Consider the following 15994-nt stretch of genomic DNA (forward strand, 5'->3'; position numbering starts at 1 on the left):
CCCTCCGGGTAAGTGATGGTGGCCTCGCCGGACAAAAAGCCTTGCGCAGACAGCAGAGTTTTTCGAGTTTTTCAGGAGTATCTAGTGATGAGGTGAATATTTATTTAGGATTATAAACCATGTTACGATATGTTATAGCTTACCAGTGAGATATAGGTTATGTGTGAGATATATGTCAGGAGTGTTTTATCTCTAATTGTTTTGGTAACAGGAGCAAACATTAATAGCACAATAATGCTAAAATAACACGTTTTATGTGATAGTCATGGCACAGTGCGGCAAATATAGGTTGGTACGATTATAATACATGTGTTTCCAGAGTGTTCTTCCACAGGACACAGAGAGATGAGGAAGAGGGAGAGGGAGAGGAGGAAGACCAGGGAGAGGAAGGAGGCAAGGGGTAGAGGCGGAGCAGGAACGGGCCAGGCGAAGAGGTGTGTCTTGGCTACCCAGAGGGAAGAGGAGGAGGAGAGGGCGGCAGCCTTCGCAGCAGCGCGAGAGGAATCAACAGATTAGGCTGTAGGCTAGGCTAACCATTTAGCTGTAGCTCTGGGATAACGTTAGCCAAGGCTAGGATAACATTAGCACGTAAACGTAGCCGTCACTTGAACTTAGACTAGAGGGAAAAGTCGTTGCAAACATGAAGCCAAAATGATTTTAAAATATCAGATTGAATTACCTGTCTAGCAGAAAGCAGGCAACCTCTGCATCCTTTGTGAAATCCTTCTCCTTCAGGAGTTATTTCCACCTGGAATAAGCAACGCCGATATTCACTCGCGTTTTGTCCCGTCCTCGCTTATCTGATCTTTTTCTTTTATTTGGTGGCGTGGTTTCCCTCTTACAGGGCAAAACATATGTGTGGTCCTCCATTTAAAGGGAAATTTCGGTTTATTTCAACCTGTCTCCTATCGTCCTAAATTTGTTTCAGGTGACTCGTGACAAAAAATAACAGTTAGCATGTTAGCCGTTAGCCTAGATACAGCCGAGGCGCATTAGTAGCGTCAGACCTGTTAAAACGTAAGTGAACGGGCATCCCTTCAAGTGCAAAGTTAGTCCACTAAACAAGCTTTTTCTCCACAAAGACCGCCTCATATCGTTAGGATAAATATCAGAGAACATACAGAAAACGACATGTAAACGTGTTGTCTTACCTTACCGGTGTGCTGCCACACATAACCTTAAAACTGTGTTTTTTCATGTGTTATTCATTATGTTCAGTCTGTTTGCTGTTTTATTTTTTAGGTCCACTTTTCATGTGTAATGTCTGGTTTTACTTCCTATCTTAGTGATTGTCTGCCTCATCCTGATTTGTTTCACCTGTTCCTCATCTGTCCTGCTGTCACCTGTCCCTCGTTATCACCCTCCTTTTCTTGTGTATTTGGTCTCTGTAATCCCATTTTATCAGCTGGTCTCCTGTGCTCGTTGCTGGATTCCTCCCTGTGTTCCTTGACTACTGATTGGTTCCCAATTTTGTATTGTGTTTTTCATTGGTACTTTATTTTACTTCAGCCTGCTCCCTCTGTTGTTTGCTTGTTTTTTGTCTTTTGGAATCAGCTTTTGCTTTCTGATGTTTCAAACCTGCCTGGTGTGCTGCACTTTGTTCCTCTTTTGAACTGGGAAACGTGACCTTGTGGAGCCTTAAAGCTGTTAAAGACTTCCTAATAATTTCCCAGGGGTAAAACTGTCTGGGGGGCATTATTGACAATATAAACTGTAAAATAACTAACAGTGTGCAGTTCAAGCAGCTCATCTTGCCACAAATTGGCACTGTCAGCAGGGTTTGATCCAAAACAAGTGATGCCCGCCACTTTGCCTCACTTATAGTTCATATTCTCAGATGATTCTTTATTTAAAACAAATGATGCCAGGTGGTTTTCTAGCCAAGGAGGACTATTTGTTTGTGGCTGTGGGCAAAATGTAATGATGCTCTGAAGTGTCTGCTGTGTGCTCTGTGGTTAAGTACTTTAAGGGGACATGAAATTGCACTGAGAGAATGGGGAATAATGAGGGCCCACCGGTCATTTTTTGCTGCAGGTTGATGTGTCTGTGGTTTAAATCATACCCATATGCAGCTTAGTCTCCTGCTCTTGAAAAAACACTGCTTCGCATTTTTTACATCCAAGATCAAAAACTAGGTTGCCTGCCCAGCCCTGTTCACAACAACACTAATACTGTTGTACAGTCACTTTAATATTTTTCAGGCCAAGAACCCCTTAGCTCAAAGAGAGCAGGGACTCACTACTACTTTCTCTGAATATTAGTTGGTCTTGTCTTGTCTGCCCTTGCCTTAAGCTGCTAAGTTAACAGCAGTTGTGGCACGGCTTCGTGCATTAGCTTCGACCTCTGCACTTTCACTGGTGGCTTCTAGGGACCAATATCTAAAGTTCCCTCTTGGCTAAAGTTGGAAAACTTACTAAAACTGAGCTTCTATAAGGCAATGAATATTGCAGAGGGCGTGGCTCATTATATAAAGGTGTATAACATCTCAAGGGTTTCACCGATCACCACGCAACTTTGTAGGCATATGGCCACACATAATCTGAGGGGACCCCTCCATTATTGACCCCATCAAACAAAATGGGGACACTAGAGAGCTAATTTCTTATCTAGGCCTAACCGCCATATGGATTTTTACTAAACTTGGTAGATATGTAGAACAGGACGTCTCAAGGTGACTGGAGAAATTTAACTCTAATTGGCGCTATAACAACAGAAAAATGCTTAGAAATGGCTCAATTGCGACCAATCGCTGTGGCTCCCCCTGAGGACAAATGTTTTTTGTTTTTTTTTTCTAATTTTTGGTATGACTAAGTCATGGTATGGTATGCTGTACATAATCACGGAAACTGTCAGTGTGTCATTCTGTCAGTCAGTCATTCTGTCTGTCCCACGTTTTTCTACTCACTGATGTGGTCAATCTATGTGAAACTGCACATAGGCATTGAGGATTGGCATAGGTAGAAGGTGACAAAGCTACCAATAGGTATGGACTAGTAGTACATAAATGTTAGCTTATTAGTTCAGCTTGCCATGTAGATATAAGTCCTGCACAGTGATTTACCATTAGCTAGCTCATATGATTGCACAGGGATTCATGGGTAACAGTTAATTATTTAATTGTAAGCTGTAAGTTGTCTTTACGAGTAGGCTGATTTATTTTTGTTAATAATAACATGTAGGATTCATATGTATTTCAGATGTAGGCTATTTGTATTTTGGGGATTTTTTTAACTGCGGCTCCACTCCCAGGGGTCACAGGAAATATGCCTTCTTGCTGAGAATTATCACACAGCGGAGGGGGGGGGGGGGGGGGGGCGTATGCGTGAAACAGGAAGTCTGGGGGTCCTCTGCCAGCAAATTTTGGCACCAAACACTTAATTTCCTGCATTCCTGTGATTTTCATGCCCAGATTTCTACCTTTTACTGTATGCACTCATTCCATTTTACCTTTCTGTCCTCTCTCTGTGGTTTTTGTGGGTCTGTGAATGAATCGCAGGTGAAACTCTTCATGAGTTCTTTTATTCCTCAGCGGCAGTTTGTGGAGTTTGAGCTGCGTGGTTGATAACTGATCATAATGGATGAGAGGAGCAGCTGCTGCAGAGGCAAGTGAACAGTTAAGTTTCACTTTCACTCCTCTGTCTGTGCCTGAAGTATGCCCTGCACTCTGAGACTGTGGTGCAATGAAGACTCAAACAGCATATTTATTCCAAAAGCATTTCTAACGAATGATCCAGCTAAATGAATGCGTGGAAAACCCTGAACTACAGAGCTAGAAGCAGCAGTGGATCATCTTAGTTTAGTATTAAGCTTGGCTCTCCAAAGGTTTAGAAACTATAAAAATGACAATTTGTGGTTTTAGACGGAGTTGCATGGTGTAACTATTTTTTGACAACGTCTTAACAGTTTATATCTCTGCCCAGCACTTCTGTGCAGCGTCTCCACTGTATTACTCCAGGAAACACATCAAGCTGTTGTTTATCAAAATATAATTATCGCTCTACATTGAACCTTAACTTGATGTCTTTACTTTTTCAATTTGTGTGTGGCTAAAACAAACTAGATACAGCATGTTACTGTAATCAGTAGGCTTTAGAAGTATTTGTGGGCCTACTTGGTAGGCTCGTCATTTCCCTCCCTTGGGGGCGGGGGGGATCATTAGACCTTCAGCTCAGCTAAGAACACAGAAAATATCAGTACATTAGCATGTTGCTCACTACCTAGCATTAAACCTGTGGTTAATGTTACATGGTACATTTTGTATAGGGCACAAGGCCAAAAGGAAGTCCTGTTAATGACACTGTTATCTGATCTGTCTGCTCAAATAACAACTGAGAGACAAAAAAACAGAGACGGCTCTGCCTGCTAACCTACCAAAACAGACTTGGTAGAAATGAAAGCAGCCTGAGGAAACGCACACATGCACACACATGTGTGGTCCTTATTACTGTACATTTCCATATGCTCACAAAACACTGACGTGTGCACAAAATTGTATAAGTGTTTTTTACAGATTATTCTATCCCCACACAGTCAGCTATACATGAAAGTGTCTCCAGTGTTGGACATTCCATATGTCCAACACTGAATGAAGCTCCTGCTATGCGGTTAATATCCCCCATGCTACCACAGGTACCACAGGGAATGTAGGGCTTATAGACAGGCAGAAGAAATATGGAACACTGTCTTTTAAGTGACAGAAATGTAATTTCCATGAAGTTATACTCAAATACTGGAGTATCCCAATAGACTGCATGGTTGTTTTTCGATGAATGACAATTTATTTTCCACATTTTTACACCTCTAACCCCAGCACTGCTCCATGTGTTTTTGTTGTGCTTCACAAAACTGATCTCTAATATCTCCAATTTTGGGAAAGTGAGCGATGGCGGCCTCAAAGGCAGTAACGTGTAGCCATAACTGTGTTTGTTTTAAGCCTGAGATCACTGAGGGACAACTCATTTTCTAAGCCTGGAATGAAATTTGGTCATGGACAGCCCAGTCTCACTCTGAAGTCATCAAATACCGACACTTGGGCAGTGACTTCCAGCATCAGATACCAACAAAAAAAGCTGTCCTTTTACGTCAGCTTGATACGCGGCCAGTTGCCGTCATTGAGTAACAGCGCCTGCCTGGCAGTGTCAGGAGGAAACTCAGCAGGACAACAATGTAAGAGGCGAAAAGTCCAGGTAGAGTGGGTGGGAGGGGTTGTTGATCGGTCCACCAACCACTAACTTTCACCCGGAAGGCGTGTTCACTTCCTGTATGATTGTAAAGCCAAACCCTGTTGTTGTTTTTTTCCTAATTCAACCTGGTGCATGTCTTAGCTAAACATAACCATGTGCGTTAATTGTGAAAGGAAAAACTTGCTGTGTTATACCAATGTTGTGCCTGTATTTTGAAAGAGACTGTATGCAAACAGTACATTTCCTGTGAAAATGGAACTGTATTTGAAAAAACAAGATGCATGTAACAGGCTGAAGTTGACATAGCGCCCCAGAACATCAACAACCAACACACTCAGGATACCCTGCACGTCATATGATGAAAGTCCATGTTCAAATGTAGATATGTGATGAGGTCATGGAAAGGTTATGGAAACAGAATAGTAATTTGTGTGAATTTGTTTTTTTTCCAAAGAAGTAGGAAAACCATTCCCGTCTGTTGGTGGTGGTTTCTAACAATAAAACAAACATTTTTCACTGGGGATCACTCAACTATACCCTCTTTTCAATTTCTAACTGTGCTCAGCAAGTTTCATGTTGGCCTTGTGTAACTGCCACTGCATTAAAGTAGGTCAAGAGATGTTCGGTTTAAACCTCACCCAAACATGTTGTAATTCCACAGTTCAGTCATTTAAGAACTGCATTTTCACTAATGGAGGATTTGTAGATCTTATCTTCAATTGCATTTATTTTCTGTCAGCTGGCTTCTTACCCTGGGGCCTTGTGATATTTTGACAGAAAACACACAGGCGTAATGATGTCTGGAGTGCTGCGCCCGCTGGGTGATACGGAATGTATCTCATAGGTTACCTTGAAAAGCACGAATGCATGGCCTGCTATTAGAGCCCCCATTCCACATGGATCCAATGGGAAAATGATCTTAGCAAAACACTTAGTATGGGGCCCATCAGACCTCCTCAGCACTTGTCCATTGATTGACTCTAAAGTAGTAGTTAGAACCTGTGTGGTCTTGACCACAGTGATAAATCCTTGACAATAAGGCTACATTAATGGTGACGTTAAACAGAAGGCCATATAGTGTATTTAGAAATAATACATAATCATACTCAGGCTCACACAGACACAACCACAGATTACTCAGTGTGAAGGTATTTATCTTGCTGAGGCATGAAAAATATACAAAAACATTTGCTTTTCATTCCTGAGATCCAATTTTGCAACGTGAATCATACTTATCAGTCATCAGGGAATTCACACTGTTAAACAACCCTGCAGTGAACCCTTCCTCTGTGAAAATCAGCTGTCCATATCTCTGTATAGGTTGAGTCTATATTTGGCTCCGAAAGAATACTTGCTGTGTGGAAAATAACCCCTCTATTGACTGTATTTATTTTTAACAACAGATCACTGTAAATGATTAGGTATGTATTATGTGACAGAGGAACTATATATAGAGCCAAAGCCCTGACACCACTGTCTTTAAAGCAGCTGTTCCACTATTGCTGCAACCAACGATTATTTTCATTGTCGATTAATTTGTGGATTATTTTCTTGATTAATCAAATAGATGTTTGGTCTATAAAATGTCAGAAAACGGTGAAAAATATCAATCAATGTTTCCCAGAGCCCAAAATGTTGTCCTCAAATGGCTTGTTTCTCCACAACCCAAAGATATTCAGTTTACTGTCATATAGGAGTAATGAAACCAGAAAATATTCACATTTATAAGAGGCTGGAATAAAAAAAAAAATTAAAAAAGACTTTTCTTTTTTTCAAAAAATAACTCAAAACTCTGATTAATAGCTGACAACTACTTGAATAATCGTTGCAGCTCTTTGTTCCACTATAGCGTTTCTAACTCAGTGCAATCTCTCATTGAGGGTTTCTTTCATTTGTCTTTCTAAAGTGTGTGTTCCCAGGTTTTATATCTATATTCAAAGATAATTTTTAACAGCAGTCCATCCAATAGATGTTGAGATACTTTAATAAAAACCTCATGGTAGCACTAAAGGAAAATTCAGAGAATAACTTAAGTCAGTAGGATACAGGGCCCGGGTACCATGGTTATCTGTACAAAATTTTGTGCTAATCCATCAAGTAGATGTTCAAATATATATCACAGCATAAGTGAAAACTTTGACCTGCTGGTGGTGCTATAGAGGAAAAGTGAGCAGATCACCAAAGTTATAATGTATCCTCTTAGGGACTTTGAATATCTGTTGTAAATTTCATGGCAATCAATCCAATAGTTGCTATCAGATAAAAAATCATTACACACAGAAACCTTGCACACCAGTGACAGACTCAGGATGTCTGAAGGGCAGGGGTGAAAAGGAAAAAAGGGCGCCTACTGCATGACATGGGGACAAGAGGGCAGCCAAAAGGGCACATCCACTCGTTTTCATCCAATAGGGCACATCCACTCGTTTTCATCCAATAGGGCACATCATCTTGTTTTGATCACTAAAGAGGGCAGCCAAAAGGGCACATCCTCTCGTTTTTGTTAATCAAGAGGGCAGCCAAAGGGGCACATTCGCTCATTTTTATCATTCAAGAGGGCAGCTGATAGGGCACATCCTCTCATTTTCGCCACTCAAGAGGGCACTTTAGCGCGCCATTTTCAACCAAGGGGGGGCGTAAAATGTAAAAACACATTTGCTCCCTTGCTTCTCCTCCCAAGGCTGTCGCCACTCTACCAGCATCTTCCATTTAGCACCACGGCCACCTGTGTTATGAAATGATACTGTGCAGCTATTCGTTTGCACTGTGTTGTAAGCATCATCAATACTGTTGTGCATTTCTCAATAGGCTAATGTTACCTTCTATTTGTCATGGAAGATTTCAAGAAGGATGTTTCTTGCATATATTTCCACTTCCTTTTCTTGCTGGCCTCTTTCCACTTCTGACCTACACTCTCACTGCAAATGTCTCCCGCAGGACACCGGATGTTGTCTTCACTCCTTCTTGGTCAAACAACTCACTGAAGACTTTTCAAGACCTTTAATGATGAATGAAAGTTTTGGGGTCTTTGTGTAAACGTGATTGACACAACATGAGGTTGTATTTATTTTTAAGTGTACCACAATTTTGGGTGAAAAATACAGATTTGGTGCACACCACTGTTAATGTAATCTTTGGCTGTAATATCAGCTGTCTAAATTTCTACATCGTTCAGTCCTCTGATATTCATGCCATGTCTGGACTGAGCATTGCCATGCAACTGGCCTATTCTTTTGAGCTGGTGATGTTTAAGCTGCAAAGGTCCTGAACTTAGAATTCTTATCTATATCTCTATCTTTATCTATAAAAAATACAAGAACAGATCTTAAATTTCAAGATGTTGTTCATCCACATGAGATATGCCTTCTGATAATAGCTGTGGTATTATACATATTGGTTCATAGTATGATTCAATGCATGACAGGTCCTAGGTGATGTGAACATGTGGGGGCGCTGTGGGAGTGTGAGGGGGTTGGTTCCCATGTTATGGTAGTAGAACAAAAGGTCAATAAAGTTATGATTCAGTACATGGTCGGACCAAGTGCTTCTTTTCCTTGCTCTTTTGACCTTTCCTCCCGTGGGCTGTCGGAGCTTGTTGCCAGGTGACCATCTCCTCAGCATCACTGCCTTCAGGAGTTTACCTCTCATCATCAGGGAGTGGACTTGACCCTGATGAATCTGATGGCTCTGCTGTCTTGAGCCATCATTCTGAGGTCTTGCTCTCAATAGGTTCTGCATTTGCCTGCCCACTTTTGTCATCAGTTTTCATCTTCTTGCTGCCTGTGCTATCTGGGTATGAGTAGTGACTCCAGCCGTCTGTTACTGGAGTGTCTCCAAGCCCCTGCTCTCCCTGAACGGGGCTGATGCTGCATTTCTTCAAACCCCTGGGGTATCCAAAACCAACAGAAGTAGCAGAGGTGTAGTGAGGTTTCACCCAGCCGTCCTCTCCCCAAGATTTTGGTGTCAGGCCGAGCTTCTCCTCGTCCTGCTGCTTACCCTGGGTGTATTCTGCATACGTCTGGATCCTGTAACTCTCTGCATAGCAGTTGGTGTTCATAGCTATCTGCACCTGGTCTGTCTTACTCAGGGACACAAATGTTGATGTGTTGTCTATCCATGAAACCTGGATGTTTCCAAAGGCACTGAAGAGCTGGTAGAGGTCACTAGTCTTCCACTCTTTTGGGAAGGTGAGGTACAGGACATGGTCTCTTTTAGGTTGCAAATCTGGTCCTGTGATGTTGAGGTAGGGAATGTCTATTATCCTCATCAGGAAAAGCTTGTTGAAGAAAGGCTCAATTAGTTTGGAGCAAGCAGAGATGTATGCTTTTGGTGGAGTCAAGAAAGAGCCCAGGTAGTTGGCCATTGAGATGAAACAGAGGCCAGTGATGTAGGCATCGTACCTGGCCTCATGGAGCTGCTCCTGGGCTGTGTCATAACTGAGGAACCCCTCTGCCGTTTCAACTTGTGGTGACTTGAAGGGGTTCTCCTTCAGCTGTTTCTCCAGCTCTGCCAGAGAGGTGTTCATGATCATTTCCTTAAAAGGCTGAGTGGAAGCCATCAGCTTTGTTTCCAGAAGTCTTGGGAAGACACACATCGTAACCTCTTTAAAGTCCTCTGGCAGAGGGCAGTAGAGCTGGTGGATGGTGTGCATCACATCCAAGAGCATGTTGTGACCAACCACGAGTTTACCAGATTTAGAGATGGCGTGGATGACCCTGGAGAAGCCAACTGCATCATTTAGCTCCTCCTGCTCTCTCTCTCTTGTTTCTGCTGTTCCCTCCTCTTCCTCTCTTCTTCATCTACTTTGCTGACCTGGATGTATTGCTCCTGCTTGTCTCTTTCCACAGTTTCCACATGTAGCCCCTTGGGGAATTTCCAGTTCAGTGTCTGGTATATCAGCTTCCTCTGAAACCCAGTGCATGGCTCCAAGATCAAAGTCTTCTCTGAGTTACTGAAGAGGGCCTTAACCTTCTCTATCACCCTGCTGATGAAGTCTTTATGTTCCTCAGGGACGTGTGCAGGGCCTTTAGAGGAGGATGGTGAGACGTAGGACGGCGTTCCTACATCATTAGGATGCTGATTTCTTCTCTCCTCTGTCTGCTCCCTCAGCTGGGCTTCCTCCTCTTGGTTTAGGTGTGGGATTCTATGACAGAACACCTTGTTGAAGTCAAATCCTTGACTGGCCAACAAGTCAATACTGGAACTTTGACAGATGAACTTTACGGCTGGGGACGTCCTGTTGAACGGTTTCGGGAATATATAAAAATTAAAAGGCTTTGTGATATACTTTGACTGGTCGTACATGAATGTACATAATCCGAACTGGAACAGCAGAAAGTCCATGGAGTGCTTTTTAAGCTTTGTGTATTGCTCCTCCGGTGTGTCCAGCCCGTTGGTGAGTGCACTGACATTAGGACCGTCGCTTATCCCTGAAAATTCTCCATCGATGGCAAGGAAGTCAGCCTCGTCTATTGCGCTGTACACCTCCATCCCTGCACAATGACTGAACCCGGCTGGCAAGAGGTCAATAAAGTTATGATTCAGTACACGTTCGGACCAAGTGCTTCTTTAAGTTCAAATTCACGACAATAGCTAGCTAGATTATAGCTACCTTATAATCACAAGGTGCAGAGGTCTGTCTTCATTTCTTCAATAAATGCAAAGCTTCTCTGCGATCTTATGGTAATAAGATGGCAGAGGATAAGTTATTTTTCTAGAAAATATTAAATACATGGTGTCAGTGACCCCATCGCAGCATGGGCCATAACACAGTAAGAGGTTTTTGTATTCAATCCAAACTTGTGATTCTTCCTGAGTCAGATCCTGCCCACACTCAGCCCGGGTGTGATGAATAACAAAATTATTCCAACCTTCTCAACTCTCATGAGACGTCGGCGCTCAGTCACTATGAGGAATGTAGTGTTTGCAGCAGATTTCAGTCACTAGTCTGTGTCTTTAAGCAACAATCAATAACCATTCAATAAATTGTCAGAGCGTGTGTTATGTAGAGTTTCACATTCCGTGCAGTCAGCTGAGATCAGTATAACTGGGTCAAAGTTCATGTCAGTTTTTCGTTGGCATTGTTTAGATAAGACATTTCACTCCTTTCAGTCAGAGATCTTTGTTAACAGAAGAAATGGAAAATGAAATTTATATCTGACCAACAATGTGTATCTGTTCTCTTTCAAATACAGTTGTACTTACAGATGTGTTGGTCATGTTGGAGACATGTGAACTGTTCCTTTTGTTCCTGCAGGATTGGGTTGCAATTAACAGGTACATCCAAGTTTAGATTAAAGAAACAATTGGACACCAAAATCCACATTCCAGCATCTCTAAAACATATATCAGTATATTATAAGTTCAGTTACATCAGTCTGTTTCATTCTGGGGTCAGTGGCTCAGCCAAGAAATAGTCCAGCACATAACTCTCCGTAAAACCACAGCGTTTCATTTATATACGTTTTGGATTTCCTACAGGTTAAACAAATGGAATAGGACATGTTTATTAGCGAGCTTTAGAGGTGCTGCAGGAAAAATTGTTTTGGCTTTTGACAGAGCCACCTCTCCCTACTTTCAGAATGCTAAGCTAAGATATATGGCTCCTGGCAGCTTCTTTATTTGGCACAGAGACACGAGAGTGGCATCAATCTTCTCATCTGACTTGTATTTCTCAATATGTCAAACTACTCCTTTGACACAAAGCACAAGGGTGCAAAACTCATATTCCCCGCTGTACTTTGACACACTTTATCATTGCTATGTCAAATGCTACTCTGTCATTCTTGATCTCTTTGCTACTTTTCACAATGAAACGTTGTTTTGCTTCCATAAGATTAGAAAAACATTTACAGGAACACTATAGTGTAGTAAGTAAGAAAATATGTTTGGGAATGATAAATCAGTAGAGGAGAAATAAACAATGAGTCACTCTGAATCAAGTGTTACAACACAACAATATGCTGCTATGTTGCTATTTCACCCAAGTGAGTCTGGTTCTGCAGGACGCAGCAGTGCACGCTTCAGCAAGCCCTGTGACCATCTCAGTCCGTGTTCTGAGTGCACGTTTATACTCTATTTGATGAACTGTGTGCATCTTTGTAAGAATGCAGAGCAAAAGTCTTGAAATGTTTTGGTTTGATTATAATGAGAAGTTGGACTGAGTGACTGTATGGACTCGTTTTATTTCTAAAGCTTAGAAACTATATTGAATAAAACATGCATACAAAAAATCGGTTTATTTGATGCATGGCAAGAATGAAGGCATACAGAATATATGGTTCATGTATTCCTTTAATTTGTTGGTCTCACACCTGTTGTATGTACATGAAAACTGGTAGTCTGCCTTGTATACCTGTTTGGGTATCTACTGATATAGGATACTGTATTGATAACAGAACACAGACTACCCATCTGAGTCGATTTTTGGTGCTGGACATAATGTATTTCATATCAATAGCAATATAAACTGTTAAAAAAAAATTAAGGGAACACTTAAATCACACATCAGACTTTATGAGCAAATTATTCAAGTTGAAAATCTTTACTGATGTACATTGTACAATTTGTTGAGAACAAAATGATGTAACAATGGTCAATGGAAACCTAAATCATTAACCCTCTGAGGGCTGGATTCAAAATCACACTGAAAATCAAAGTGAAAAATTTAAATCACAGGCTGATCCAACTTGTGTGAATTTTATCACTGCAACTCTTGATGTGACTCAGTATGTGTATGGCCCCTGTGTGCCTGTATGTACTCCCGACAACATCTGGACATGCTCCTGATGAGTCTGCGGATGGTGTCCTGGGGGATCTCCTCCCAGACCTGGATCAGGGCATCAGTGAGCTCCTGGACAGTTTGTGGCGGTACTTGGTGTCAACCAATACACTGATACACAGTGTTCCATAGGTGCCCAGTTGGATTTAGGTCAGGGAATAAGAGGCCAGACAATGGCATCAATGCCTTCGTCATCCAGGAACTACCTACACTCTCTGGCCACATGAGGCTGGGCATTGTCCTGCACTAGGAGGAATGCAGGGCCCACTGCACCAGCCTAAGGTCAGACAATCGCTCTGAGGATTTCATCCTGGTACTGAACAGCAGTCAGGCTACCGTTGGCTATGACATGGAGGTCTGCGCGACCCCCCCACCAAGGACATGCCTCCCCAGACCATCACTGACCCAACACCAAAGTGGTCATGCTGGATGATGTTACAGAGAGCATAACTCTTTTTCACGCCTGTCACATGTGCTCAGTGCTAACCTGCTCTCATCTGTGAAGAGAAGGCGCCAGTGGCGGACCCTCAAATTCTCGTGTTCTCTGGTGAATGCCAATCAAGCTGTCAAGTTTTATCGGTAGTCAGGAAAAAGTCATTTGAAAATCTATAGGGAGTCTGTCACAGTTGCAGCCATGACCACAAGGAGCAAAAATCAAAGTGTAGTATAGTTAGGCATGAGGTCTTCAGGAGGTTTAATTTTGGCGTTAAGGCGCAGTTTAAATTAATAAACAACTTTTTAAGTGCTGCACCATAGTGAGTATTGTGCAACAGTACTTCATGATTACCTAATCCAGTGGTTCTCAAACTGTGGAGCCGGCACCTCATGGAAAAGGGAATGTTTTCACATGACCTAGGTGAAAAATGAGCAGTGGAACTAAAGTTGATCTGTTTCATGTTGGAACAAGTACTTACATGCCTCGCAAGCAACCTGGAGCCAGATGCATAAACAATATGTACACATAAAAACCATGCATACACTATTTCCCACACAACTAGTATTTAAAAAGGAAGCATGTGCGGTGAAAATGTGTGCACTGTGCTTTCTGCACACCAGGAGTACACGTGCTTCTAGCTGGGATAACTGCAGGGGATATGATAGGGAGCAGATTCAATATAAGTTGAAGGATGGATAACATTGTTTTTAGGTTGTCTGCCAATCTTCACATATTTTGTTATTACTGCAAGCTGTACAGCGCTCTGTAAAATACCAGCCAAAGGCACATTCATACATTTAATTTCAAATAATTTAGTTACACATTTCATCATTATTTTTATCTGCAGTCATCTCCATGTTAGTGATCGTTTAATGTTATCTTACGAAGCACTTTTTTAAAGTCTGTTTGAACATGAGTAATAATCATTGATCATCCTTCTGATGTTTAATCTCATGATGATAGCTACTCTGACACTGCTGAGAGAAGTTTCACTTTCTTTACCGCATTCCTCATTGACAGATCTAATGTGTGGTGGAGAACAAGTATTGATATGCAGACATACAGTATGTTTAAGGATGTTTTTACATCCATTTAGGGCAAACTGTGGGTGTGGCAATAAGGACCATGCACATGTGCCCAGTGCCACTATGATTGAGATTTATAAAACAGAATCAGGAGGCACCCAGTTGCTAACAAAGTATAGCAAGAGCCCCATGTACCAAAGGCTGTGACCCTGCCACAGCAGCCCGGGCTCGATTCCAACCTGTGGCCCTTTGCTTCATATTATTCCCTCTCTCTCTCTCCCCCCATTCACTCTGAAGCTGTCCTATTAAATAAAGGCAAACAGCCAAAAACAGAATCAGGTCTATGCACGGCTTTCTAATACGGAAATCTGGCCCCTGATCTCATTGAAATACATGAAATGACCACAACCTCTTAACATCTCGTTACATGATGCTGCCATGTAATATGCTGCCATAAAATACACATGCTGGCACCACATTAACAATGCCAATGGAAAGTCAATTACTAACAGTCACAGTTTTAAACATGTAGTTAAAGTTGCAGTTTGCATAGGTGCTTGGTCATAACATCACGTGACTATGTAACATCACGTAACACTGGTACATAACGTACATAACTAGATTAGTGAAAAATAAAATTAACATTGGCTTTGGATGTCCTATAGGACACCGACCCTGTCTCACCCCAAAGTTGCCGAAATCCGGCACTTGGGCACTGACTTGCAGCATCAGACACTGATGAAAAAAAGCTATCCTTTAACGTCGACATGATACGCGGCCAGTGACTCCTATAATTTAATGGTGCTCGGCAGCATTGGGGGAGATGCGGCAGGACAAGGACAAAAGTTAAGGCGGCGAAAGTCTGAGTAGGGTGGGTGGTAGAGGTGATGGATGGGTCCAACACCAACCTTCAACTGGGAGAGCCATGTTCACGTCCTGGTAGATTATAAAACCAAACCATGTTGTTTCTTCCTAAACCTAACCACATGTTTTTGTTGCCTAAACCCAACCACGTGCATTAGTTGTTGGAGGAAAAAAAAGTCAAGTCTCAGTGTTGTACCGAAAGAGACTGTATGTAAACGCTAAATCTCCTGTAAAAAGGGTATTATAAAAGAAGACAATGCATGTAACAGGCAGAACTTGACACAGCTCCCCAGAGTGTCAACAACCAACACACCCAGGGTACCTTGCACGTCATATGTGGACATGGAAATTCTATGACCAAACATTGATATGTGACAAGGTCGGAGTAAGAATGTGTTTAGGACACAAACAGCAGTCTTCTGAGTGAAAGTCCTGTGTTTGTTTGACCCATCAACCACCCCTCTCTCTGACCCTAAGCAAACTTTCTGGCTCTTTCCTACCTAATGTGTGATATTGTCCAAGGAATTTGTGTGTCCACCATGAAATAGGATCCTAATTGACTTACTGTAAGACCAGGTTGCTAGCAAGTTCAGTTCAGGTTTGAAAAAATGCTTTCAGACAGGAATTTCAAATGTAAAGTACAAAGGTCACATATTTGCCCGGTAGCTTGACAAGAGAAAGAATACATGCTACTCATCAAGCAAAA

General features: G+C 42.0%; 1 pseudogene across 1 annotated transcript; it reads right to left on the minus strand.

Annotated features, from left to right (window-relative positions):
• Positions 1 to 8747: 8747 nt before the first annotated feature.
• LOC117256971 (poly(A)-specific ribonuclease PARN pseudogene) lies at positions 8748 to 10662 on the minus strand (annotated as a pseudogene). The gene has a single exon (XR_013487868.1). The product of XR_013487868.1 is annotated as a poly(A)-specific ribonuclease PARN pseudogene (transcript).
• Positions 10663 to 15994: the final 5332 nt, after the last annotated feature.

This window comes from Epinephelus lanceolatus, chromosome 1 (assembly GCF_041903045.1).
Source record: "Epinephelus lanceolatus isolate andai-2023 chromosome 1, ASM4190304v1, whole genome shotgun sequence".
Lineage (NCBI taxonomy): Eukaryota > Metazoa > Chordata > Actinopteri > Perciformes > Serranidae > Epinephelus > Epinephelus lanceolatus.